The sequence below is a fragment of the Gorilla gorilla genome, chromosome 6 (genome assembly GCF_029281585.2).
Source record: "Gorilla gorilla gorilla isolate KB3781 chromosome 6, NHGRI_mGorGor1-v2.1_pri, whole genome shotgun sequence".
Lineage (NCBI taxonomy): Eukaryota > Metazoa > Chordata > Mammalia > Primates > Hominidae > Gorilla > Gorilla gorilla.
The window spans coordinates 129,662,810-129,689,848 of NC_073230.2; the positions used below are offsets into that span (position 1 = coordinate 129,662,810).

A 27,039-nucleotide genomic window follows, 5' to 3' on the forward strand; every position below is an offset into this window, starting at 1 on the left:
AGTTTGTGAATATGAAGAGTAATAGATACTTGTGTCTTGCTGGCTAGCATGTTAATTGTTGCAATTTATATGGAAAGTCATTCAGAAACATCAATCACAATTAATTATTTACAGAATCTTTGACTCAGCATTACTAATTCTAGGAATGCATTCTGCAGACATATTGGCCATTTGTGAAGTAACATGTATGAGAATATTTACTGAAGTGATTATAATAGTAAAAAGTTAAAAACCACATAAATATTCAACAAGATGGGGGAACTGGGTTATCAAACTATTAGATAAATTTTATGCATTGTATATGTAATGCATGTTCAAATAATTACAATGGAGCAATATGCAATGGTTAAAAAGAATAAGACAGCAAAATATGTACTGATACAATGCCAAGCAAATCAGTAAAGTGCTACAGTAAAGTGCACAACTGTGTACGGAGTACATAATCATTAGTGGATGGAGATATAGATATTTAGATATAAATATAAACACAGCTATGGATATGGATATACACACATACATTCATATGGATTTTTTATATAAATAAGCTATCCCTAAAAGGATACACAAGAAATGATCACAATGGTACCAGAGAAGGAGATGAAATACAATATTCACTTATTACACACATCTGTGCTTTTTGAACATGATATTATGTGTATGTATTACCTACTCAAAAATGCATTAAATGAATCTAGAAAATAAATACCTAAAGCACAGAATATCATGCACAACCATATTTATAATTGTCTTGGTGGAAAGGATTTTTGTAAATTCACAAGGGTTATACATGTTAATTCATTTTTATATTTAGAAAAATAGTTTGAATTTTTTCTAAAGGGAGAATATTTTTAAAATTCTTTAATTTACTTTTTCCCCCAGTAAGTAAATAAACTTCCATTACTTTACACCAAAAGAGGCAGCATCAGCTATAAAAAAGGGATGAATCCTGTATTTGATAGCATAAATGAGGCATAATAATCAAAGAAAAAACTTTTGAAAAGAAGAATGTTTGAGCTACAGGATCCTTGGGACGCCAGCAGTAATTTACACACCATTACTTATTCAGGGTTGCATTCCTAATTACTCTTTGGTAAAAAAATAATTATTATACTATAGTGATTACTCCTTTCATCACAGAAGAGAAACAATGCTGATATAGGCAAATCTTAAAGAAATAGAACTCTAGTTTGTTGATAAAGTTGTTTATATGCAGTATTTGAAGGGGAATATATTAATAGCAAAAACGTATTTCTTAAAGAGCATTGAGTTTTCCAGCAAACTCTCGTGCTCAAGTATTTTTACAAAAATGTACATAAACCAAGTCAAATTTTAAACTTGATTCTAGATTGTTCATGACCTACTCATTTTCTCACACATTTGTGAAAGCACCTTTAAAAAACAATGAATTAAAACTACTGAGCTGTACCCTCACCCAAAAATATTGAAAAGAGGAAGAAAAATTTGCCTTCTTTAGTATGAATAATTTAGCTACATTCTAATTTTAAAGATCCTAAAACAAGCACTATCATTTTCCTACAATAATAACTGCGATTATGTACATCTGTATTTCTAGTCAATCTAATCAAATAGGTCAAAATTAAAGAAGAAAAGCCATGCCTTGATTGCATACACTCAGTCTACAAGCTTTCCTGAGTTTTCATTTGTTTAAAATTGTATTTAGTTCATTCTTTTATACAAGTATCCATTTGTTTAAAATTATATTTAGTTCATTCTTTTATACAAGTATTTTAATAAAGTAGGAGAACTTTTAGTATTCTATCAACTCTTTATTGACATATGCATTATCTATATTATGTATTTAATACTGAAAGAAGTTTTATACTAGCCCATATCCCTTTTCATGGCTGGCCTGGCATTCCTGGCCATCAGTTGTGATATACTTATAAATACAGTTTTTTTTAACATCCTAAGCCAAGCAAAATTCAGAAGGTGGAACATACCGAAAATACTTAAGGATATACTCTAAAGGCAAATGTGTGTTTGTGCTTTTTAGATTATGCATAGCACTGCTTCCTTATATTACTGTGGACTGGACTTGACTCACAGGTATTTTACCAAATGAAACATGGAAGACTATTTCCTTTTATAATTTGTCACTGTAAAGCAAATGTCTAAATTGGAAATGGTAAAAACGGATCTTTCCATATATTTCTAAGTACACAGAGCATACTGAGATTAAGATTCATAGCCAAGTGTATCTATAATGTGTTTTAATAAGGTCATGAATAATGAAGTAATTTTATACAATGTGGAAAACCTGTGAAGTGTAGCACTCAAGTGATATTTATCTATGAGGTGTATCCATTTTATGGTTCCCTTTTCATAAATTTCATTTCCACTTGTGGAGTTGTGTCATATGCAGACTAATTAATATGACTTATCCTGTGGCTAAGCAGGAATGTTTTTCACTTTTCCTTTATTCTTTCACCTTGTGCAAAATTATTATTCCCCTCAATACCTCATTTATCTCTCACATTCACCCTAGGGAGTCCCTCGTGCAGAACGACTAGGAGGTGTATAAAGGGGAACAACAATGTGGCAGCCTCATCATAAAATGTGATATGTTAGCTATTTCTCTTTCCAAGGGACCTATCCAGCTGAGACTGTATGAGGCCTCTGGGCCACACATGCAAATACAGCAAACTCACATCCCAAGAAAACGTTTTCGGCAAAAAGACAGAGGAAAATAGCTTTGTAACAGAACTTGCCTTTTAAAGGGGGTAAAAAAAAAAAATTCTGTTTTGGGGAAGTTATTCATGTAGAAGAAATAAACAGCTATAGCCGTGTGTCAAGAAGAGACATTGTTACTAAACTAGATATGCATGGAAATGGAATTAAGTTCCTTGCATTCACACTGCAAATTCTGGGATGATTGTTCATGTCCAATAAACAAACACTATTTTTAAAAATTTGGTCAAAAACAGTAAAGAATAATTTGAACCCATGTTATTATAAATAAGCAGATGACTTTCTCATAACAGACGTGAAAACAGGCATTGATATCTATATATCTATATCTATATAGATATGTATCAGATTTTATCTGCCATTATTATATTGGCCTTCATTTGGGTCTATAGCTGGCTCCTGCTAGGTAGAAGAGTTTACCCTTAGGTCTCTGTTATAACAGGGTCTAGTTCGCACAAAAGATTGAACTATTTGTGTACATGCTAGTGTGAAATAGCCTTATCCGTAGGGCCTTCAAAAACAGCAAGTTGAGGCCAGGTAAGGTGGCTAATGCTTGTAATCCCAGCAAGGCTGTAATTTCAGCCAAGGCAAGAGGATGACTTGACTCCAGGAGTTCAAGACCAGCCTGAGAAACGTAGCAAGACCCTATCTCTACAAAAAAAAAAGTTAAAAATTCACGGGGCATGGTGGCATGCCCCTGTAATCCTAGATACTCTGCAGGCTGAGGAGTGAGATTCGCTTGAGCCCAGGAGGTCGAGGCTGCAGTGAGTTATCATCACATCACTGCACTCCAGCCTGGACAACAGAGTGAGACTGAATCTCAAAAAAAAAAAAAAAGAGAGAGAAGATTTTACTCTTAATTTATGTCATTTATCCATGTGCTTTGCCTTGTGGCTAGTTTCAATAGTGAATAGATTTATGAAAATTCATATTACCTAGATTTATTCTTGACCAATAAAACTCATTCTAAAGGATTTTTCTAGCATATATAAGTAAATTTATTAAGAGAAGCTAAGTGGTCTGTATGCTAGTTAACCTAGTAATTAATCCAAATTTCCACCAGAATTTGATTAATACATCTAATCAGCTTCACAGGAAGAAAATTGCACGTGGCTTCTTGATATTTCACACAAGAGGTAATTTTTTTTTTCCAGAAAGGAAGGCTTCTCAATAGTGATAGTTTTAAGCTCCAAGCGAGTGAGAAATTGAGTCTCCCCTGTTCCTGCTATATCTTCAACATCTAGAAAAATCTCTGCATTTGTACTCTTTCATGGATTAGATGAAGACCACCATGCAGAATAAGCCCCAAAACATGAAAACAGATTCTTTATTTCATTGTTTTAATCAAATAAATTTAATTTTGCAGTTGTTTATGATATACGCAACGTCTACTAAGTGACATGGGATTTAAGCATAAGTGGCAAGCAGTTCACATAAGTGATTGAAATTAGCATGATTTTAAAGAACCAAACTTGTTTGTTTTCAATATTATTCTCCCTTCATTAGACCAGTTTTCTGAGCTTTATTTTCCACCATTACTGTTTTCCATGACACTACATGAAAATGAAATCATTATCCACATCAGCAGCACCATCATAGACACCAACATTCAAACCTTGAAAGAAAAAGGTCCCAGTTATTTACTTCCACACAGCTAGTTACCACTTGACCAGCAACTAGCCCCAACATGCCAAGGACTGGTATTCATTCTCTTAATCATTATTATAATCATCTTACTGCCTTACATCAAAATACTATGTTACATGTCAGTACAATGCATTAATTGAAGATGTACTTCTTCCACACACCCACATTAATTCAACAATTATGAAGCATGTTAGGCACTGTGGGATTGGTCTATACCGGCAGAACTGTGTTGAGTACTGAGAAAATAAAAAGATGAACTAAACTTCCTTCGAACTTAAACACCTAGGAGAGATAAAGTATATAAACAAATTTGAATCTTCCTAACTTTATACATAACAGTCCTCGGTATGTAACTAACTGAATAATAAATTTTTGTTAGGATTAGAGAGTTAGAAAACAAGAAAGTCCTGGGTGCCTAAAATTCAGGGGTCAAGAGTGCAAAAGGAGAAGCAGCAAATATACTACCAATGGAGGGAAAAGGAGAAACAGAGAAGATCATTCAAACTCAAGAGACTTCACAGTTCCCCTCTGGTCCTGCCATGTCTTCACTTGTGCAAAGTTATATAGATGGCACGTCTTTGGATTCTACCTCTAAGATGAATGGATCCCAGCTATCATCCCACAATAGGACTAAGAGGGGAGAGCTCCCTCTTCCAAACTCTTTATTAACCTTTACTATGAGTCAAAATTCTGCTACAGACAACACAACCATGCAGTCTCCTTGACTAGAGTCCTTAATCTAACAAACACGGCAATATCAAAGCCACCATCTGGAAGGAAATATTTGTGTGTGGAATTATGTGTCATATTTAAATTCCGTATATACAATAGTGGAAAATTACTGGCAAATGCATGGTTACCTCATACATTTACATTGCAATTGTGTAAGTTTTCTTTGATTAAGATGTAGTGTTCATTGCATACCAGGAGTAGAGAATACTAAGTAAATTTGCAACTGTCCTCTTATGACAATCCAATGAGACATTTATATTTAAACATAAAACTGTAGCCATCCCTCAGTATACATGGGACATTGGTTCCAGGAACCCCACGTATAACAAAATCTTCACATACTGAAGTCCTGTAGTCGGCCCTGCAGAATCCCGCAGAACCTGCCTTTAGGAAAACTAGGGTTTTGCATCCCACAAATACATTTTTGTAATTAGTGTGTTTAGTTGAAAAAGAAATAGACATAGAAGCAGACCCACGTAGTTCAAACCTGTGTTGTTCAAGAGTCAAATTTAATTAAGGAAAATATAGCAAGAAAGATTACTTTTAGATTTTCTAGTTGCCGCAGAGACCGGTAAGAATACTCATCACCTCTGACGACATGCAGGTTCTGTAGGTTCGGTGTGGGTGGGATGTTATGGGTGGGCATGGTTAATATATTTGTTACAAGAAATGTAATAAGTTGTCATAATTTCCCCCTTCTGCAACATATGGGCATGACTTACTGCTACTTTCAAATATATTATCCAGATTCTACTATTATTTTAAACTTGGTAACTGATGTCCAAGAAGAAAGCAACTTTTGACTCCTATCGTCAGTTCTGAAGTCTTTCTTCCAATTAAAAGCAGTTACCAGTGAACATCCAGTCTTATGACTAAAATGCATACATTCTTTCTTTTTAATTTCAAAAGAGAAACAATGATTATATAAAGAAAGCTTCCTAATAAAAAAAAATGTCTTTTCTCTAACTAAAACAAAAGTGAGTGTGGAAAGGAATCTTCAATTAAGAACGGATCATTTATTTTCCCTATATATTATTACCTCCTATTTCTTTCCATTTGGTTGGATTTCAATAGAAATAACTTTTATGTTAAGTTTGTTTAGCCTTAGTTTGCTATAAAAACATAAACCATGCCATTATTATTGATGAGGATAGGGCAGCCAGGATGGTCTTGAAAAACCATTATATTCAAATGTGCAAATGCACATCATTATATGAATTAAGGCTTGCTTATGTACAAAAGTATCAATGGGATTAGTATAAAGTCATTAAAGATTTTTAGGAAGAATAGGTTGTATTATAGCATGCTGTGTAGTTTCAATCAAGGAATACAGTGCTCTTGGCCTCAGTTAATGGTTTATTTGTAAGAAATATATTCCTATTGCATAGCTTCCCTCTAGCTCCAGCATTTAAAAAGAAACCATCCAATAGTTCTTTTTCTAGAAATTGAGATGGGTAAGAGAAAGAGTGTTAAATATTACTTTCTTTAAGTCCTATCTTAAATGAGGAAATTTTTCAAATGATGTGTAGATAAGGCTTTTATTTTTATTTTTGATTTTTAATTTTTATATAGTTAAGGGGAACAAGTACAGATTTCATACATGCATAAACTGTGTCATGGTGAAGTCTGAGCTTTTAGAGTACCCGTCACCAGAATAGTGAACATCATACCCAATAGGGTTGATATCTCAAGCTAAATAATGATGTGGAATCGGGAAATGGAATAGAGAGTTGACTCTCCTAATCACCCAAATGGATCATCTGTATTGCTCCTGGAAGAAGCTGAGACCAAAACCTCTATTTCTCTAAGACTTTACAGTCAAGAAGCAGTTGAACTGTTATTTTTTTAAAATAATAAAATATTCTAACGCATCATTAGTCATGATTATTAGTCATGGCCATAGGTTCCTGAAGCTTAGAGGATGAACTCACCTCAGTAAAAGAAAAAAGGAGGCCAGGCACTGTGGCTCACACCTGTAATCCCAGCACTTTGGGAGGCCAAAGCAGATGGATCACCTGAGGTCAGGAGTTCAAGACCAGCCTGGTCAACATGGTGAAACCTCATCTCTACTAAAAATATAAAAAATTAGCCAGGCATGGTGATAGTCACCTGTAGTCCCAGCTACTCTGGAGGCTGAGGCACAAGAATCACTTGAACCTGAGAGGCGGAGGCTGCAGTGAGCCAAGATCACGCCACCGCACTCCAGCCTGGGTGACAGAGCTAGACTTCGTCTCAAAAAAAAAAAAAAAAAAAGAAAGAAAGGAGAGCAGGAGGTCTGTGAGAAATACTCAGGTTTTCAGTGAATGGCACTGTTACATGTTTCTGAGAAAATTAAATAATATGATGAAGACTCTCTTAAGGGCAACCTACTCTGTGAGTGGCCTTTAAGTTTTTCCCATTGTTGAAATAGTGCCTGGAATGTTAAAGGGTGGCAAAATATGCTACAGCCAAAATATGCCATTTTGACATTAGGATAACACTGAGCTACAGGTATTTTTAAACAAAAACAGCAAGTACACAAAGGGTTCCATGAGCCTCCCCTTTTCCTTCCTGAAAGCAGGACATTAAACTAAAGGGTATCCTCCCTGTACAATTGCCTTTCCTTTTTCAACCTATTATAAAAGTATTTAGGTTTTGCCAATTCTTTGGCTCTTCATTTCCTTATGAGGGCACCCATGTCAGGCAAAACTTATATTAAGTACATCTGTGTGCTTTTCACCTGTTAGTCTTAGATCTGTTTAATTTTTAGGCCCAGCTGAAAAATCCCAAGATAGTAGAGGTAAAATTTTTCCTCCCCTATAGTTTTTATCCTTGTCTACACAATGTTTGCCAAAGAGAGGGCTGGTAAAATGTGGCCATACATTTTTACTAAAATTTAATTGAATAAGCATTATAATCTTCTCCTAAATGCCTCCAAGCATTTAGAATAGTATTTTTTTAATCAGGTAAAAAAAATCTCATTATAACAATTGTCATTTTTATTATCAGAAAGTTCTACATAACTAAGTCATATCTTATCCCAGCATATCTCTCAAATGAACAAAACTTCAATGATAAGATTACATTCCATTCCTTGTGACGCAGTTCTACACAATGGATCTCTCTATTGCATGTCTCTGCAATAGCCATGCTTTACAAAGAACATAAAATGTGTGTTCTATTTGTGATGTGTGAGGGGAAGCACACTGAAGTAACATATCAAATAGAATATTTATTCTTTATTTTTTTGGTTCTTAAATAAAGATGAAATTATTCTTCAAATTCTGTTTGCCTTTCTTACTTCAGATAACTCAGCCACCTGCATAAAATGCGGCTTAGGCACCAAATCAACTACGAAAACAAAAGCTCCGAAGAAAAAGATTTAAAGCTGGAAAGTGAGGATGGAATAAAGATCTGTGCCTGATCCTGATTTCTGTTACCTGCTCATTTTCTTCAATAGATCCCAATGCTTTTGAACTCACTAAATGACTGCCAGCACATTGGTTGATTCATCTGAATGCTTTCAGGCTAGGAAAACGTTTCAACAGAAGCCTCACCCTTGTATGTAAGAGTCCTAAGCAGGAATATGACTAGAACTATTTATTGATCCTCAGCTGTCCTATGCAGCTCTCCAAATCCTCTGGGCCTGACCTCCATTGCAACACAACAAGTGCCTCTAGACAAATATCTGATGTATAGTATCATTTGGAAGGGTACATTTGCACCATGTAGTGGTACATGGTAGGTTGAACATAATTTAATTTCTTCCTCTTATGCGTTCTTGAAGCATTTTCTTAGTACAAATATCATTACATATCTTACTACCAGAATTCACTTAACTGGTTAGATTAACAACAACAACAAAAAAAGAGGTTATAGATGAGATTAGTTTATGATCAGTTGAGCAATCAGCAATAAAAAGACCAAGATAACAAAAATGCAGAGATTTTTTTCACAGTGATTTTTATGCCTCCCACCTGCTTTAGTTTTTTGAAATAATGGGATAATTAAAAAGATGACACCTCATGATAGTCTTCCAATTTTATGATGGTTTTGCTAAACATGATAAATGGAACCTTAAAAACTTCAATTTTTTAACTTTCACTTTTTAAATTTACTAAATTATTTAATTATAGGATAGATATAACAATAGAAATACGAGATATAAGGAAGAAATAATAATTCACCTCCACCATTCTACTCTGGCTTCATCTCCCTGAGATAACCAGTACTAACCAATCTATATTTATAGTTCTTATTTTTCTCTATGCTCACAAAAATGTGCTTACCTACAGATGATTACATGATTACTTTTCTGTAATACGACATGTGTTTCTACTTGATACTATGTCATGGATACAATTCCAAAATAATGTCTCTACAGGAGAGATTGTAGTGAAAACATGCACCACGATATTTCCCAACATTCAGCTGCAGTTTCTTTCCTATCTTTGAAGAAACTCCAATTAGTTTCCTCACCATTATTATATGCCACGGTTAATATTCCAGGCACATGAGAGTACTTGTGCTCAGTGATTCAATTATAGTTCCAGGATATTTGCATAGGAGAAAAGAGGTCTAAGCATGTCAAGTAATTTCTCCATGACCTTTAATGACCTAGAGTGGTGGCCTTCCTTTCAATACCAAATCTCTTTTCCCAAACTGACACTTTTATGAAGGCATATACATGCATGTTTATGCGTGCGTGTGTGCACAGACACACACACACTTTGAATCCTGGGTGGTTAATCTTAGGCAGTTTCCACTGTTTCTGTGTTTTAGTTTTGTTGGTTGGTTGGTTTTTCGGCCTTCTTTTCATCATATATGTCTTTGGCTTTAGAAACAACTGCTTTTGCTTGTTTGGCACACTGCTTATGTATTTTTCTGCCTTGGCCAAATTACTTTATAAACCAACCATCAGCAGCTTTGAATATAGTCATTAGTACATGTAAAATTATACATATGCCTTAAATCTTCACCAGACTGATCCAAATTTGTGTCTTGGTATTTTGAATGTAATACACTGCTATACTTAGGGTATAATTCATATGATAACTTATTTAATAGGAGAGAAGAAATGAAGGGAGGAAGGGAGGAAAAGAAGAAAGGAAGGAAAAGAGAATGGGAGAAAGGAAGATATAAACAACAAAAAATACATATTTACCATCAACATTTAAAAGATAATAATTATCTAACTAGCAGAGGCCACAGATAGAGCTCCCAATATTTTGAGATAGTTTTATGTTATAGGTTTTCAAGCACAAGTAAAATTATAAGGACATGTGTCAAGGACAATTATGTTGGCGAGAAAACAGAATTTATGAACCCTTGATTTTCTTCCAGTCCCTAAAGCTTTGATTCCATGTTGCATCTACAGCTTTCCAGATGCTTTGGCTGTCACATTAGTGATTCAGTAATTATTCTAAGCAGAGAAATCTGTAGGCAAGATGTGTGGAGTTAGGTACACTTTACCATAATGCTCAAACCACATAGTAGAAAAATATTTACCAAGTTAACATCTTAGAGTCCCAGATCTAATCCAGAGAAAAATAAAACATACAACTATCTTCAGAGATATAGCATATTGTATTTAATTACAATTTGTTCTGGCTTATTGCTTTTCATTTTACAAAATCCACGATGATGTGGTTTACTTAACCAGATTTTAAAACCCAGGGACCCAAAATGCTGATTATTTTTCCAGAAAAGTGCAGTGACACTCTAGTTTATAAACCTAGTGACTTCTTGCTGCTCATGTTATAGTGCAAACAAGTAGATATTTAAGGGACATTGAAGTGGAAGTAAATAACTGTTGTGTATCATCATAATAAAACCATTGAATAATTGCTGAAATAATCTGATTTTGTTTAAGAGTTGGGTGATTGATGAGCTGGCAATTATTTTTGTCTTTCTATAGGTCTAAATTTTAAAATACACCAGATATTTAAGTTGAATGTGACATATTTACCTCTCTCTTAGGCAACCTCTAAGCTTAATTTATTGTACAAGTACAAATTTCTTTGATATATCAATGCACTTTTCAGTATCTTAAATTAATTCCTCATTAACTAGTTTTATTTTACCGAGTTGAATACCTGTATAGCACAAAAACAGATTCAAGTTCTTTATTTTCTTCCAAGTAATGTCAACAGCTTTCATTCCTTCAGGGTATGAAGGCAGGGTGTTGTGTATGCCTGTGGACTGGTAGCAATAAAAACAACATAAAATTAGTTAAAAAGGAAGAAGGAGAATTGGGAGATTTTCTGTGCTGCTTTTACCAATCTAAAAGAAATTGTTAAAGTCATTTAATTTACATTCTCTTTACGATAATTGACTCGCACAACCCATCTTTTTTTCCTCAAATAATTTTGCAATGATCAAAGTAGATTGGATCTTTCTGTGGCTGTATCTGTTTATTACAAGCACAGTTATTGAAGTAACAAATAGGGAAGTAATTCATAAACATGCACACCCAATCAGGCATAAATCTGCAGATGTTCCATTAGTAATTAAAGATAATATTTCAAATATGGTCTATATTTTTTACAAATAACAATGTATGAAATATTAAGTTTTTGATTAGACAAATAAAATTTCAAATCAATCAAAAAATAGTACTGGAGGGGAGGGCATAATTATTAAGAAAACTATTATTGTAGGTAAATCTTTCAAAAAATTTAAAGGACTTTATTTTGAAAGATCAAGTAGGTTTGACAAGTATTTACATGTGAGTGCATCATGCCTGTCCAGCATTAGATCATGAAATATTTTACATCATGGATCAATCTGGTAAACTGTTAGCCATGATTCTAAGTATGCCCTTTTGGGTAGGGAGAGGAAGAGGGGACATTTGAGATCTAAAGAACACTGTGATCTATGGTATTGAAAAGCAGGAATAAAGAGAAAGAGCACAATCAGCAAGGAGAAATACCAAATCCCTTCCACAAAGGAAAGATAAATGTGATTGGCCAGTTTTGAATACCTATGTGTCAGGAATCAGTTTCTTTCTAAAGATAATAAGGTAAAAGATGCCATTGTTTTACTTAAAGAATCAATAATCTAGTATGAACATAATACAATTTTGATAAAATAGAGCCACGAAATGTAAATGATACTTTAGGCCACCCTTGAGAACTTCAGATTAGGATTTTTTTTACCCTGTATTTACTCAGTGAGAACTCAGCATAGATACAAGTAAGAATCTTGCTATTTCTTTTTTCCTTGTCCACATTGTGAGACATGCATAAGCTCTTGCAAGAGCATCCCTCAGGCCTGCCCTCTGGACCCAACCCTAAGTTTGCTGGGCTAAATTAGCACAGTTAGCCTAACTTCTAACCACTAGGCTCCTCCACTGAACAACAAACTCCATCAAAGGATAATGCTTTGATTTGCCTCTTTTTACTTGCCACTCATATATCTTCTCTAAGTAATGCAAGGGAAAACAAACAAAAGTGGAAAATAAAAAATAAAATACAAACCTCTATAGTTAGGAAATTAAGAGTAAAGAAATTTTAGGTAAAAATTTATTCAATATATCTCAGTTCTCAAATGTATTCTTTTTATCTACACTGAATCAAAGAACAATTGCAGAAAGGGTAAGAGGAGAGGGAGAGAGAGACAGAAGGAAATAAACAGAAAAAAGAGACTCTAAGTCTTGCAAAAGACTTCATAAGGAGGAAGTACATCACAAGCTGAACTTCAATCAACAATCACTTCTTGGGTGTAGAGTAGCAGATTTATTTGAAGTCTAGCCTCTTTTTCCCGTGGTGGAATAAGACTCTTACTATAGCAAAGGGTTTGATTTCTTATTTTAAATGTATAATGAAAACATAGTATGGCTGCCAGTTAGAGTGATGTGGTCGATTTACAAAGATTCTTAACTTTGGGAGACAATTAAGATTCTAATAAAGACCGTGTACCTCCCCAGAAAATTGTAGATACATGTACTTACAAAGTCTTCTGTACACAGCTTCAAAGTGGTCTCAAAATCCTTGCAGCCATCCAGGGATCAAGGTTTGGGGTATCCTGTTGTCTTTATCTCATCTTCATCTCCAATAACTACAGTAATAAAAGAAAGAAGAAAAATATGAACCCCATACTGTGTGTATATAAAAATCTAAGGAGTGGCATCTGACTGGATCAGATTGATGTATGTATGTCATAAGAATCTAGGAAGCACCAAGTTGAGTGAGATTAATGAGCCCCCAGCCCCATATTCCATTCCTAAGTGGTATTAAGAAATACTGGCAAGCAAGAGACATACCCTCATGGTTTTCTTTTTAGCTAAGAGGCATTAGAGTTCTTCAACCAAATGTATCTTTCTCATAGTAATCTAATTTCTGTCCCTACTCAGTAGACAAAAATATGCCCAAACTTGTCTCTTTATTGAGCTGCAGAAGGAGAGTAAAAATAAAAAGAGAACAAAGAGGTGGTTGTGACAGACATGTCACTCTACCCTGATCTCAGCTTTTTTTCCCTAACAAGAAACAAATATTCTTCTCAGGTGTGAGAAGGTAAAGACAACATGTAATACCAAAGTAAACTCATTGTATTCTGACAGCCCTAACCAGAAGCCAGAAAAAAAGAGTACATTTAAATATCTCATTAAAAAGTTTATTATACCTGAGTAACTCAGAGGAATCATGCACACATTAAAATGTGTGCATCTCGTAACTCCAAAATAAAATTCACTGAAGCACTCTCAAATAATGGCTTACTAGAGAAAAAAAAATTAAAAACTGGGACAAGTTGCGCATTTAACCAGTGTGCTTATATTATCAAAATGAATGGATTTTCTTCCTTGAAAAATTTCACACGTCGATGGTAACATAAAGTTCAGTAATTATATTCTATCTCCTATCTTTCCAACACTGTGTGATGCAGTAATTCTTCTGTGTCAAGATGTAAAGCAGTAGGGAATTGAACAAAATTAAAACACATTTCACTAAGTCGTGAGCTGAGAATACCTCTTTTGCCCAAGTGAAGGCATGGAGGAAAAAAAGAGTGAAAGGGTTTTCTGAGAAAGGAAAGTCTTTATAACAACAGGCCTTTAAAATAATTATCCCTGCATTAAAAATGCCAGAAAACAAAATTCTAATACATCCGAATTGTCCTTTAATTTTTTTTTTGATTTTTCATAATGTTTCTTAACATAAAACATCAAGGTGGTTGGTTGAATAGTAAAATTACATTGCATCAGTTTCAGGATATTAGTTCAGGTCTAATAAAATTTTAATAGAAATATGTTTCATGACTTTAACTTACTGCTGAATGAATAGTACTCTGCAGGATTTGATAGTATATGACTCGAGAAAATATTATTAAGAAGAAATATAAGGCACTTTTATAAAAGATATTTGCAGGAAACCATTAGATGATACAGATAATCAATAATGTCCTAGTGCCAATTTCAGCAACATTAAAATTACAGTGCTCATTGATATTTATGATGATAGAGCTACCAAATCATTTCATTTTTGTCTTTCACTACATTACCATTTTTCTTTGTTATCTAGGACCAGTTGCAAAATTTGATCTGTTCCTTTAAAAAATGTTTTACAGATGATCCTGTTTCTAAACAGCTCTTCTAAGGAAGAACTTTAACAGTCTATTCTTTATACTTTCAGTGTATAAATGGATTGATAAAGTTATTTCCTTTTAGGGAAGTCATAATAATTATAAAATATTAAGACATTCAAAATGGATCTTAGTAGAAACAAATAAATAGGACTTAATAAACAGAGTTGCTCAGGTTGCTTTTTTCCAAGAGGAAAAAAAATGGTGATAGTCTAGCCTCATTATCTCACATGTTTAAAACTGAAGTCCAAGAAGTAATGAATTGTTCAAGAGTGAAATTGTGTATAGAGTACAAATAAATATCTTGATTTTTTCCCATGTCCTTCTCCAAGTTCACCCAAATTATCATGCAAACAGGAATATAGAGCTTACACTTATTTGGCTTTTGAAGTAACCCTGTGATTTTTTTAACTGGCTAGACTATTATAAACAATGGAATTTAGATAAATTGATAGAATCAGAAGAAAAAATAATGAATGGTGAAATATTATTGCCAACAATTTTTGACTTGGTACCCTGGAGATATATATATATATATATATATATATATATATATATATATATATATATAGCTATTTAACTACATATCCCAGCTAATAGGCTTCTCCACAGGTAAGGAGACACAAAAAGATAACCCACTGGAAGGCTGTCTACAATTGCTGTCTCCAACTTTAAAAGGACAAAAAAAGTTTAATGATTTCCAAAACCCTGAGATCCTCGAGTTATAGAATATAAAAATAGTAACTGCCTGAGGCAATGTCATCTCACTGGTGGCTTCCATGAATTGTGAAGTCTGCGCCAGTGATAAGAGGCTGGGAGAAAACTTTCAGATCTTAACCCGTGCTAAACTCTTATGAGTCAACCTTTTTCCATAGTAGCCAATCGGATACATTTTTAAGCATTAAATTCACATACACTAACACATGTAATAGCAAAAACAGTAATAATAAAGGCTAGAGGGAGGGTACACATTCACTCTTAATGGAATCTGTTTCAAAAGATGAGTCTACTGCCTATAAAGATAAAGATAAGGATATGTTAATTACATATAAAGCTTTCTGCAGGACCATAGTCTTCTTGAACTTAGAGGGGGTGAGGGATAAAAGGCTACATATTGGGAACAGTGTACACTGCTCAGGATAAGGGGTGCACTAAAATCTCAGAAATCACCAGTAAAGAACTTTTCCATGTAACCAAAAACCACCTGTATACCAAAAATCCTGATAATTAATAAAATAAAATAAAAAGTCATTGGTAAGACTGCATTTTGGCTTAAACATTTCTCCAACTTATTCTACCATCCAGACCAGCGTATCATTTTTTCAGGATCGTATAGAATTTCCCAGACTTCGTTTTCTAGGTCAATCTGAGAGCCAAATATAAACATGTGAAATATGTGCTAATGCTTACCATTTATATTTTCTGCTAGTTGATAGTTTTTTTTTACTTTCAATGATCATTCATTGGATAGTGTTAAATCAGACATTGGCAACCTCCCAAAGATGGAGAAGGGGTGGGCTTTCAGCCTGTCATAGGTCCATGGATTTGTTGCTAACTAGATCCCCATTCCTGCTGCTGTCCAGAGCCACCACCCACTTCCCCAAGAGTCTGATTTATCACCCTGAGTGAAATCAGAAATTCACTGTAAAACCATGCCCCACCTCCCTCCAGCTTCCTAGGGTCTGACTTTTGAAAAGGGATGAATAGAGCTGGGCGCGGTGGCTCATGCCTGTAATCCCAGCACTTTGGGAGGCCGAGGTGGGTGGATCACGAAGTCAGGAGATCCAGACCATCCTGGCTAACACGGTGAAACCCCGTCTCTACTAAAAATACAAAAAATTCGCTAGGCGTGGTGGCGGGTGCCTGTAGTCCCAGCTACTCGGGAGGCTGAGCCAGGAGAATGGCATGAACTTGGGAGGCGGAGCTTGCAGTGAGCCGAGATCGGGCCACTGCACTCCAGCCTGGGAGACAGAGCAAGGCTCCGTCTCAAAAAAAAAAAAAAAAAAAAGAAAAGAAAAGGGATGAATGTACAACATTGGTGTTATTATTACCTCTGAAAAGATTGCTAGTCCTTAATCTACACTATAATTATGTTTGTTTACATTTAATAGCTATTTTCCAACTACATAAATTTCCCCATTCCAACTTATGTTTGTTCATGTAAATATGTTCATTTTTAATGAGATAAGATTCGTTTTCTTTTGAATTTGTTTACCAAGTGTGCTAGCCATAAAATTCTCCACAAATGCCATAGATCGGGGTCCCCAACCTTTTTGTCACCAGGGTCCAGTTTCGTGGAAGACAGTTTTTCCACTAGTTAGATTTTCATTAGGAGCATGCAACCTAGATCCCTTGCATGTACAGTTCACAATTGGGTTTGCCATACTGTGAGAATCTAATGCTGCTTCTGATTGGATAATCTGATTTGACAGGAGGTGGAGCTCAGGCAGTAATGCTCATACGCCCGCTGCTCATCCCCTGCTATGTAGCCTGGTTGCTAACAGGCCACAGACTGATGGTGGTCTACGGCCCGGGAGTTGGGGACCCCTGCCATAGATGATCTACCTGAGATCTGGATACAGGAGCCACTCAGTAAATATTTGTCGCATTAAATAAGCCAACTCACTGTACAACAGCAACCAACTCACTTCCTAGGCAACCAGGCTGTTCAATCATCTCCAATCCTTTCCTCACCACTGTCATACCTAGGAGACTCCTCTCTATACCAGATCTTATCATCATTCCACAGCATTTTAACATCCACATCTGTGACCCATTCACCGCTAAAAACTAGACACAGCTTATATCCAATGTTACACCCTTTCAACCAGTTTTGCCAGTTTTTTCTGCCCCTTGATCTATTTCCCCAATTAGAACCCTTAAACCTGCGTCATTCTACATATTCCTTCTTCACTCAATTCCACTGAAAGTGGGTAGAAGAAATAATCACACAGCAATGATCTCATGATTTAGTTGATTATTTCTCATTCCTCAAAACATGCTTGCTAAAACTTCCTCAACTTATCCCCACCCTTTTTTTTTTTTTTTTTTGTAAATTTATCTGCATCTAAGCCTCTCATGGTCTTCCTATCTTCAAAGAGCAGTCTTTATTTCCTTCAAAGCCTGTCCTCACCTGTTCTTTTATTTTCATCTCCTTCTGCTTCCTCAGGGACCTTCATTAATGGATTATCTCCTAGTTCTATCGTATGTTCAACCTACTTCTGTTCAGTGATTCTTTCACAATAATGTAGACATCTGCTTATTTAGAAAATATTTCTTTGAGTCCTGTTACTCCTTCCTTTTCTTCCTGACAGAAAAAAAAATCATAAAGGAAAAGTTCACTCCAATATAAAGGAAAATTTTTCACTTCCTACAATTCATTCACTCAAACTCTAAAATTCTACTCCAAAAACCACTCTCACTACAATTATCAATATACTCTTTGATGTTGTATACAATGGATATATGTCAGACATGTTGGTGACATTTTCAGAGTAATGAAAGCTACTGACCCCTCCTACCTGTTGAAATGCCTTTGTTGGCTTTTATAACACAGTTTGCTCCTAAGTAATCTACTGCTCTGGCCCCTCTGAAATAGATAGCTCTGTTAACTCCTCTCTCTGCGTCCACAATAACACTTCACTGGTTCCTTCTCAGCCAAAAGTTCCCCTAGTTTTCACAGTCTCCCTGGGTGTACCATCCATTGTTGTTACGCTTTTAAATTACCAACTATAGTCAATGAGCCAGATCTATCAGCAGATCAGATCTGTGATAGGCTGACTTGTGTCTCCCTAGAAATTCATATGTTGAAACCTTAGCCCCCAGTATTTTAAAATACGACTGTATTTGGAGATAGGGATTTTAAAGAGGTGATTAATAAGTTAAAACGAGACCATGAAGGAGGAGCCTCATCTCATTTGACTGGTGTCCTTATACACAGAGGAAATTTGTGCTCTCTTTGGCAGCACATATACTAATATAGGAAGGATACATAAAAGATTAGCACAGCCACTGTGCAAGGTTGACATGCATATCTGTGAAGTATCTCATATTAAAAGACAGAGAAAGAAAGAGAGAGAGAGAAGTTTGAAACTTCTTGAAATCTGAACACACAGAGAGACAACAAGGATGTGTGTGTGTATGCACAGAGGAAAGACCACGTGAGAGCACAGCGAGAAGGCAGCCATCTGCAAGCCAAGGAAAGAGCCTCTGAAGAAACCAAACTTGCCAACACCTTGATCTTGGACTTCTCGTCTCCAGAGTTGTGAGAAATCAATTACTATTGTTTAAACCATCCAGTCCGTGGTATTTTGTTATGGCAGCACTAGTAAACTAACATGAGATCCTTCTCTTGAGCTCCAGATCCCTCAATACAGAAGCATTCTAGTTAACACAAACTGAATGTTTTGTAACTTCCCAAATCCTTGTTTGCAATTATATTCATTTTACTTCCCTCAAAATCTGATTCTCTTCTTTTATTCTTATGCTGATAGTTGGAATACAGCTTCCCAACCAGTTTCCCAAACCAGAAACCTGGGAGTTATCATTGGTACTTTCAGTTTTTTCATCCACCAATTTTACTTGTTTACCAAGTCATGTTCATGCTGCAAATCTAAAATCCATCCTCCTTCTCCATATCATTATTTCCCACTTAAATGTTGTATCAACCTCCTCGCTGGTTTCCCATCTTACTACAGCCAGAATAAACTTACTACAGCCAGAATAAACTTACTACAGCCAGAATAAACTTAAAATGCAAATCTCATTGTGTCCTTCCTTTGCTATAATTTTTTCAGTGGTTTTTCATAGCCTACAAAATAAATCCTAAGTCTTCAGTATGGCATAAAATGCCGTCCATGGCCTAGTGATGGCATCCGCTATCATCTGCCTTTCCAAATCTATAGTCCAGGCATCCTGAATCATGTGGAGTTTTTGAAGGTTGAATAATCTTTCCTTCATGACTTTTTCCAGCCTTCCCCTCATTACCTGCCTCTTTTTTTTTTTTTTTCTACAGGAGCCTCGCTCTGTCACCCAGGCTGGAGTGCAGTGATGTGATCTCAGCTCGCTGCAACCTCTGCCTCCCAGGTTCAAGCGATTCTCCTACCTCAGCCTCCCAAGTAGCTGGGACGCAGACATGCGTCACCATGCTGGGCTAATTTTTGTATTTTTAGTAGAGATGGGGTTTCACCATGTTGTCCAGGCTGGTCTTGAACTCCTCACCTCAGGTTATCCACCCACCTCAGCCTCCCTAAGTGCTGGGATTACAGGCATGAGCCACTACGCCCAGCCACCTGCCTAACTGTCATTCTTCTCCTACAAAAGTAAACACAGATGACATTTGTGGATAGTCTTACTTAAATGACCTGCCACAGGCTAGCCTGATCTAGGCGCTGCTCCAATAACAGCCATGAGAGCTTTGTGTATATTAGTTCCCTATCACACTAGCATTGCAATAGACTCTTTACCTGTGAGTCTAAGGCACTGGATTTAAAGTCTTTGAAAAACCATGTCTTTGTATCCTGAGGGTCCGGTATGAATTAAATAAATGTAAATTGGCGGAAGAATAGATGAATGAATGAATGAATATATGACTGCAGGTTTAGGCATGTCAAATTCTATATAGAATTTCCTGAGGGATAAGCCATTAGTAGACACAGCTATATTCTGAGTCTGAGAATTTTCTTAGATAAATATTTTCAGATAAACACCCTAATCCCTCCAGATATTAAATTTTCCCAACTCTTATTTTTAAAATACAGCTGCATCCTTCAGGCAATTTATTGGCATGTCTACTTAGTTCTGCAGTTTCACAAACATCTAATGTCATGGTCAAACACATGTGCCCATAAGGCCAAGGTCCTCAAACTTTGTATTGCTTTATATTACTTATATTCTACCAGGTGAGTGTGTGTTGGAGGGGAAGAGTTCTTCTTTTCTCAAAAAAGTAAAATAGTAAAGTATACCTTTGTAATACAATTGATTCAAAATAAATAGGCCCTAAGTGTGCATCACTTTAGAAAGCAATTATTTTGATTTTCACTGAAGTTTTATAATTACTATTCACTAAAATTTCATCTTATTCCAGCCTCCAACAGAAGTTAAAAAAAAAAAAAACTTTTTCTACCTACCTGCAGCTTTTGTTGAAAATATGAGTTTCTTTTCCTGTTTTTCTTACAAGTCTCTCAAATTACTCAACTTTCTTATCTAGTAATTCTTATCTAGTAATTTAGTCACTACAAATTGTTCAACTCTGTTCATACTACTGCGGCTTGCTAACTTCCTGGGTTTTTAACTTTATCATTCTTTATTGAGTTTCTACTGCTTTTTGTTTGTTTGTTTGTTTTTAGAGACAGGGTATTGCTCTGTCCCCTGAGCTGGAGTGCAGTGGCGTGATCTCAGCTCACTGTAATCTCTGCCCCCTGGGTTCAAGTGATTCTTGTGACTCAGCCTCTCGAGTCGCTGGGATTACAGGCATGCACCACCATGCCCAGCTAATTTTTTCTCTTTTTTTTTTTTTTATTTTTAGTAGAGATGGGTTTTTGCCATGTTGGCCAGGCTGGTCTCAAACTCCTGGCCTCAAATCTGCCTGCCTGGGCCTCCCGAAGTGCTGGGATTACCAGCGTGAGCCACTGCACCCTGCCAAGTTTCTACTGTTTCTTAATGGTGAATGCATGTTTATATGAAGCATATGCCCAAGTCTCTGGAATACGTATAAGAATGAGTTATAGAGAGACTTCCTGCTTGCTATAATACATACCTATTTCTATCTCAGGCCTGTGTGCAGGCAGCTAGAACTGTAGATGTCAGGAATAGGATGACCTCTCAGGTTATTATGCTTGCATAAAACTTTGTTATTCCTCAATTATCTAATTTATCATAGTATTATAATGAGTGATAAAGCTGTTGTCCCGTTGACTAGTTTATAAGTGAGCATAGTGTCTTCCTACTTGTCTTTCTGTTCTTTTTTTTTTTGAAACAAAGAGAGTCTCGCCCTGTCTCCCACTGCAACCTCCACCTCTTGAATTGAAGCGATTCTTATGCCTCAGCCTCCCTCATGCCACTACACCCAGCTAATTTTTGCATTTTTAATAGAGACGGGGTTTGGCCATGTTGGCCAGGCTGGTCTTGAACTCCTGACCTCAAGTGATCTGCCTGCCTCAGCCTCCCAAAGTGTTGAGATTACAGGTGTGAGCCACCGTGCCCAACCTCTCTTTCTATTCTTAGCACAAGGAACAGCCTAGCATTTATAGATGTTCGACAAATGGCTGTTGTTTAATTATTTTAGCCAGCTTCTTATCTCTTGTCAATGTTGAAATAATTTTATTTAACTTTTTGGTAGGGTGGAATCTTTTTTTTTAAATGCTTCCTTTTTATTTTTGCAATTAAATGAATGTTTAGTCATTAACTGTAAACCCATTTTGGATGTATTTTACCGTGTTTAGTTGCAGTTTAGACATCACTCAGTCCCACCATACTCTGCTCTGCATCACTGAATTTATTGCACCAAATTCAGTTCCTAGCTGTCTTTAAACTGTATGGACTGTTAGTATTTCTTGGTTATCCATATAGTTTGGAAACCTGTCTAGTATTTTCTTTCTCTGGCTCAAAGCTATATTTATTCATTTTAGAATGTAGTTATTGTATATTGGCCACAACTTCATATTTCTATTGATTATTATAATCTGATTCATATTAAGATAGATATATTTCAAGATATCAAAGGTGAGTTATGAAGTGAACAAAAATCCTGATCAATGATTTACATTTCTTCTGGGAAGTACTGTACATCTATTTGCCATGGTAACCAGGCTTGTTTTCTTACACCATTTCTTTCCCTTGCATCTCTGGCCTGTTTCGAAATGTAATGACCAAAGTGCTAACTAATACAACCGTTTGATGATGCTGGATAGGAAAAAGAAAAAAGGCATCTGGGTAGCCCCAATCTACATAAGAACTAAGCATGCACTTTCTTTTAAAGGACTTATCTGAAGTGATCTAATTGGCTGTGTTGTTGAAGGACAGAAACCTGAGATCATAAAATCATAACTAGTGAATTTAAGTCCTGATTAAATAAACATTCATTAAATCCAATGGGTAATACCCACGAAAAATCAAGTAAGTGTATAATCACAGTAACTTGAAAACTGCTATTCTTAATCTTGGGAACTCTATCAGTGATCAGCCTGTCAGGACTTAAGAGCAGAGGGTGACTAGCACAAAGTCTTTGGAATGGAATAAAGGCAGGAATCACTAGTAAGGGACCTGCTAGAATTTAGAGACAGTGCAACCAAAAAAATATCTGTGAATAAGTGGAAATGCAAAGTATTTACATGACTCACATCAGGGGGTCTTTGAGTAGCCAGTCACCTTGGAAAGAATCAGTACCAGGGAGGAGTAAACCAGTAAACCAAGAAACAGATGATGAGAACGAGAGAAGAGTCATAAAATAAGGTGATGAACAGACCATTTGTGAGTCCCAAAGGTTCCATATCCAGCTAGTCTTTGTGAAATAGTTGAGGATAGAGGTGGATCTGCTGTTGAGTTTCTGTGACCATTGGTGGTAAGAATTCAAATATATATATATGTAATACTCAATGCTAATTTAACTGTTACTTTAAATTATAGAAATCTGAATATCCAGAAGATAGAACATAGGATCCCCTCCTTCTGAAGACATCAAGAGTATAAATCAGATGAAATCTGTCAGTCTTTGAGACATCACCTCTGATGATTACATGTGGTGTTAATACTTTCATTTTTGCTTTCAAAATGCTGTTACTTCAAAGATTAGCTTCTGAAGGAGAAGATTGCAATATAAATGAGATATTTAATTCCTAAGGTGCCTAATGTAGGCTTATGTTTTAAAAGGAGATTCAAGCTTATTTCTAGGTCAGTAAGAACGTGTACAGCAACTGTTATTTTAGGGTTCATGAAACTAATCGGTAGTCAATATACTTTAATCAATGTTGCATCTATGTCCTTTATTGAAAACATAATCATTAATTTGTGGGCCATTTTTGTGGAACTGTCAGTGGAATAGATGGCTTTTATGAATTGAGACCAAGGCTGATCCTTCAAGCCATTTACTGCAAATAATAAGCTTTATCAGAACAGAATACATTCACTGCGTTACATTTAAACATCATAATGATTCTTGAACATAAACTCTGAGATGGTTAGGGGGTTCTGACCTTAGCAAGAACATCGCTTACATTTATACTAGCATCTAAATAAGCATGGTGCATTCCCAATTTCCTGTATGCATTCAATTATATAGGACTCAGTACTGTAAAAGTATGTTTATTAATCCACGGAGCTCTGCTACCGTAGATATGATTATTTATATATATATATATGCACACACACATATATAGACACATACACACATATATATACACATACACACATATATACACACATTCATATGTGTATGTATGTAAGTGTAAATGTATATTTACATACATATACAAATATACATATAAATATTACATATACATACATACACATATAAATATACAAAATGTAAATGTGTATGTATGTAAATGTAAATATACATTTACAGTTCATTACACACACATATATACACATACACACATATACACATTAAAGTTCATTACACACACATATATATACACATACACACACATATACATATGTGTGTACATTTACAGTTCATGTATCTATAGCACTTACACTATATATAATGTGGGTATATATATATATATATATATATATATATACACACACACACACATTCTCTCTCAATGGGGGCTTATTGTGAATATAAAGTCCAGTTTCAGCTTGAGTTGTGTATATGTTTACATTCACAACATAAAGAGTTCTGAAGCTTGACCCAATTGTACTTGACTTTACTGTTATACTTGTAAGGTAACAGTACTTTCTAAAATATTGATATTGCTCTTAAACATTAAACTCTTCGAAGATACTAAATGTGGTACGGAATATATACAGACAACATGATGAGGCAGTTACATTGCTTACATAAACAGTGAACTTTCCATATTTGGATATATTTTCATTGTGTATATATTATTCCATCTGGTAGCCTATCCTGAGGCTTTATTTTATCACCCTACTTGTCCCATAAAGATTCTTGATATTTTTATTGAAAGAAACAATGAAAATGCTAATTAGTTATATTTTTCATCATAATCTTTTTTTATACTAAAGGATCTCTCTCCTTTTTTGTTTCTGCTTCTATATGCTATTTCCAATGAGTTTTGTTGCCCCAAAGCTATCATTTTTAGGCTTCTAATATTGTTTTCTGTTCACAGGGCTTAATAACTACTTTTTAATGGATTCTGTTTACCTCAGAGGCAGGCATTTTGGAGAATTCAGCTTATATTAGGGCAGAATTAAAAAATTCTATGTGGCTTTGGGGGCTTCTTCCCTCAGAAAATTAAAATGGTTTAATCTTTTGACTGAAAAGGGAACTGACATGATTCCTTTTAAAATGAGACATTGGGATTTGAAATGGATCACAAAAGAAGACAATCCTGCATGTATTTAAATGCATAGACAGCATATTTTATGCACATAATTATTTTGGCTCTTTTAATTATTATTTCTTAACTGCTTAAAAAAATGGCTCCCTACCCAAGCACTGGAAGTTGAGGTTCTGTTGCTTCAATAAAAATAACCATGGAGTCCAAGTTCCACATTCTTTTTAAAAGCTTCTTTTTTGACCTAAAATTTTCTCCATTTCTCTGTTCCCTTTAGTCATGAAAAGTCCATTTCATAACTGAATTAAATAATGCTAAATTTAGTACCCAAAAAGGGGTTCTTTAATTTATTCATTTGCTCATTTAAACATGCATTGCTCTGTGCCCCTAATACCTGCATAGATTGATGGGAGGCACAAAGGGTCACCTTTTCATAGCGTGGTTAGTGATACAATAAGGTAAAGGAAAAAGTCAGAGACGGTTTAGACTTGAGTAGACGTAGATAAGAGAATTAAAAGGGAAAGCTGCATTTAATTTTAGAGATGATTAATTTGCATGAGAATAGTTGTCGCCTACAAGACGATCTAAAGGAGAGCATTCATTAACTGATATAAGAAACAACAGTCATCATCTACCAGAAATTTTTATAGCCCAAACAAGGTACAAACAGGGAGGGCATTGTGCTAGAAGTTGGAATAGAAAATATATGATCCCTGCCTCTTTGCTCTCTGGCTGGGAAGACAAGATTAATTCCAGAAAGCATTCTCTTCACTTTCTCTCCACCTTCTCACTCCCTGGCCCTTTGTCAGTATTTCTCTTCTGCACTCATCACTATCTGCCTTGTTTTAGTTATTCCTACATGCACGTGTGATATTCTTGACACCAGACTGTGAACCCCATGAGGGCAACAACTGTTTCATCGCCGTATAAATAAAACCAGGCAGCATTCCTTACAACAGAGAACGCATAACAAATATTAGTGAATGAATAAATCAAACTGTAAAGCAGGATAACATATGCTAATGCCACATAAATGGGATCTTTGATCAGATGTCATGTTAGCGAGGCCTTCTCCAGCCACCTGATGCATATTGTTCCTCTGGCCTACCATCTCTTTAACCACTCACTCTGCTTCATTTGCAAAATTCTTATTGCTGCCTTTCATTATAGTAAATATTAACTTATTTTCAGCATAATACAATAGTATATAAGCTCTTTGGGAGAAGGGAATTTGTTTTATCCACTGCCATAAAAATCCCTTCATTTTAAAGCACTGCCTGACACAAAGTTGCACTCCAATATTTGTTGATCAAAGAAATTAAGAAATAAAAGTATAGGGAATAGTGATAATTTTTGTTTTAAATAAGTTGATTTAAGCCATCCAGATATATTTAGCTAATACCCAAATACTAAATGAGAAGGAGCAGTTCCCTTATGTTCTTAAAAATCCTGAGTGACATGCTAACATAATACTTACATGTTGGTTTAGGTATTGAACTATCAATAATATCATTCTTTAAGGAGAATTCCTGTAATTCACATCCAAGAACTGTTTTCATAATTTGAACAATTTATTCACATGTAGTGTATCTGAAGCCATATAAACAAGCAACTCCCCAAAGGAGACTTATTTCAAACTAGCATTTGGCTGGGATGCGTAGTCCCTAAAGAGTTGACATTGCCCAGGAATATTCATTTCAGAGTGCTGGACTGAGGTCAGGATTCCAGGACCTCTGCTGCTACTAAATAACAGATGTTTCAGTGTCTCAACTTCCTTTTCACTAGCTAGGGGTATGGGGGATATAGGGATGGCATAAATGGATTCTAAAATCCCTTCCAGCTGCAATGCTTACAGATTCTATTATTGATAATAAGGATGATTTTGATGGAGGAATGGGGAAAGTGACGGGAAGCAGCAGGATAATCACATTCC

At 35.5% G+C, this 27,039-nt stretch overlaps 1 protein-coding gene and 1 non-coding gene across 2 annotated transcripts in view; both read left to right on the forward strand.

The window, feature by feature from the left end:
- KCND2 (potassium voltage-gated channel subfamily D member 2) overlaps positions 1 to 27,039 on the forward strand; it is a 477,238-nt gene that overhangs the window by 381,265 nt on the left and 68,934 nt on the right. The gene's annotated exons all lie outside the window — the stretch shown is intronic.
- Positions 18,593 to 18,699, forward strand: LOC115935429 (U6 spliceosomal RNA). Its single transcript, XR_004071064.2, has one exon. It is a non-coding gene; the product is annotated as a U6 spliceosomal RNA (small nuclear RNA).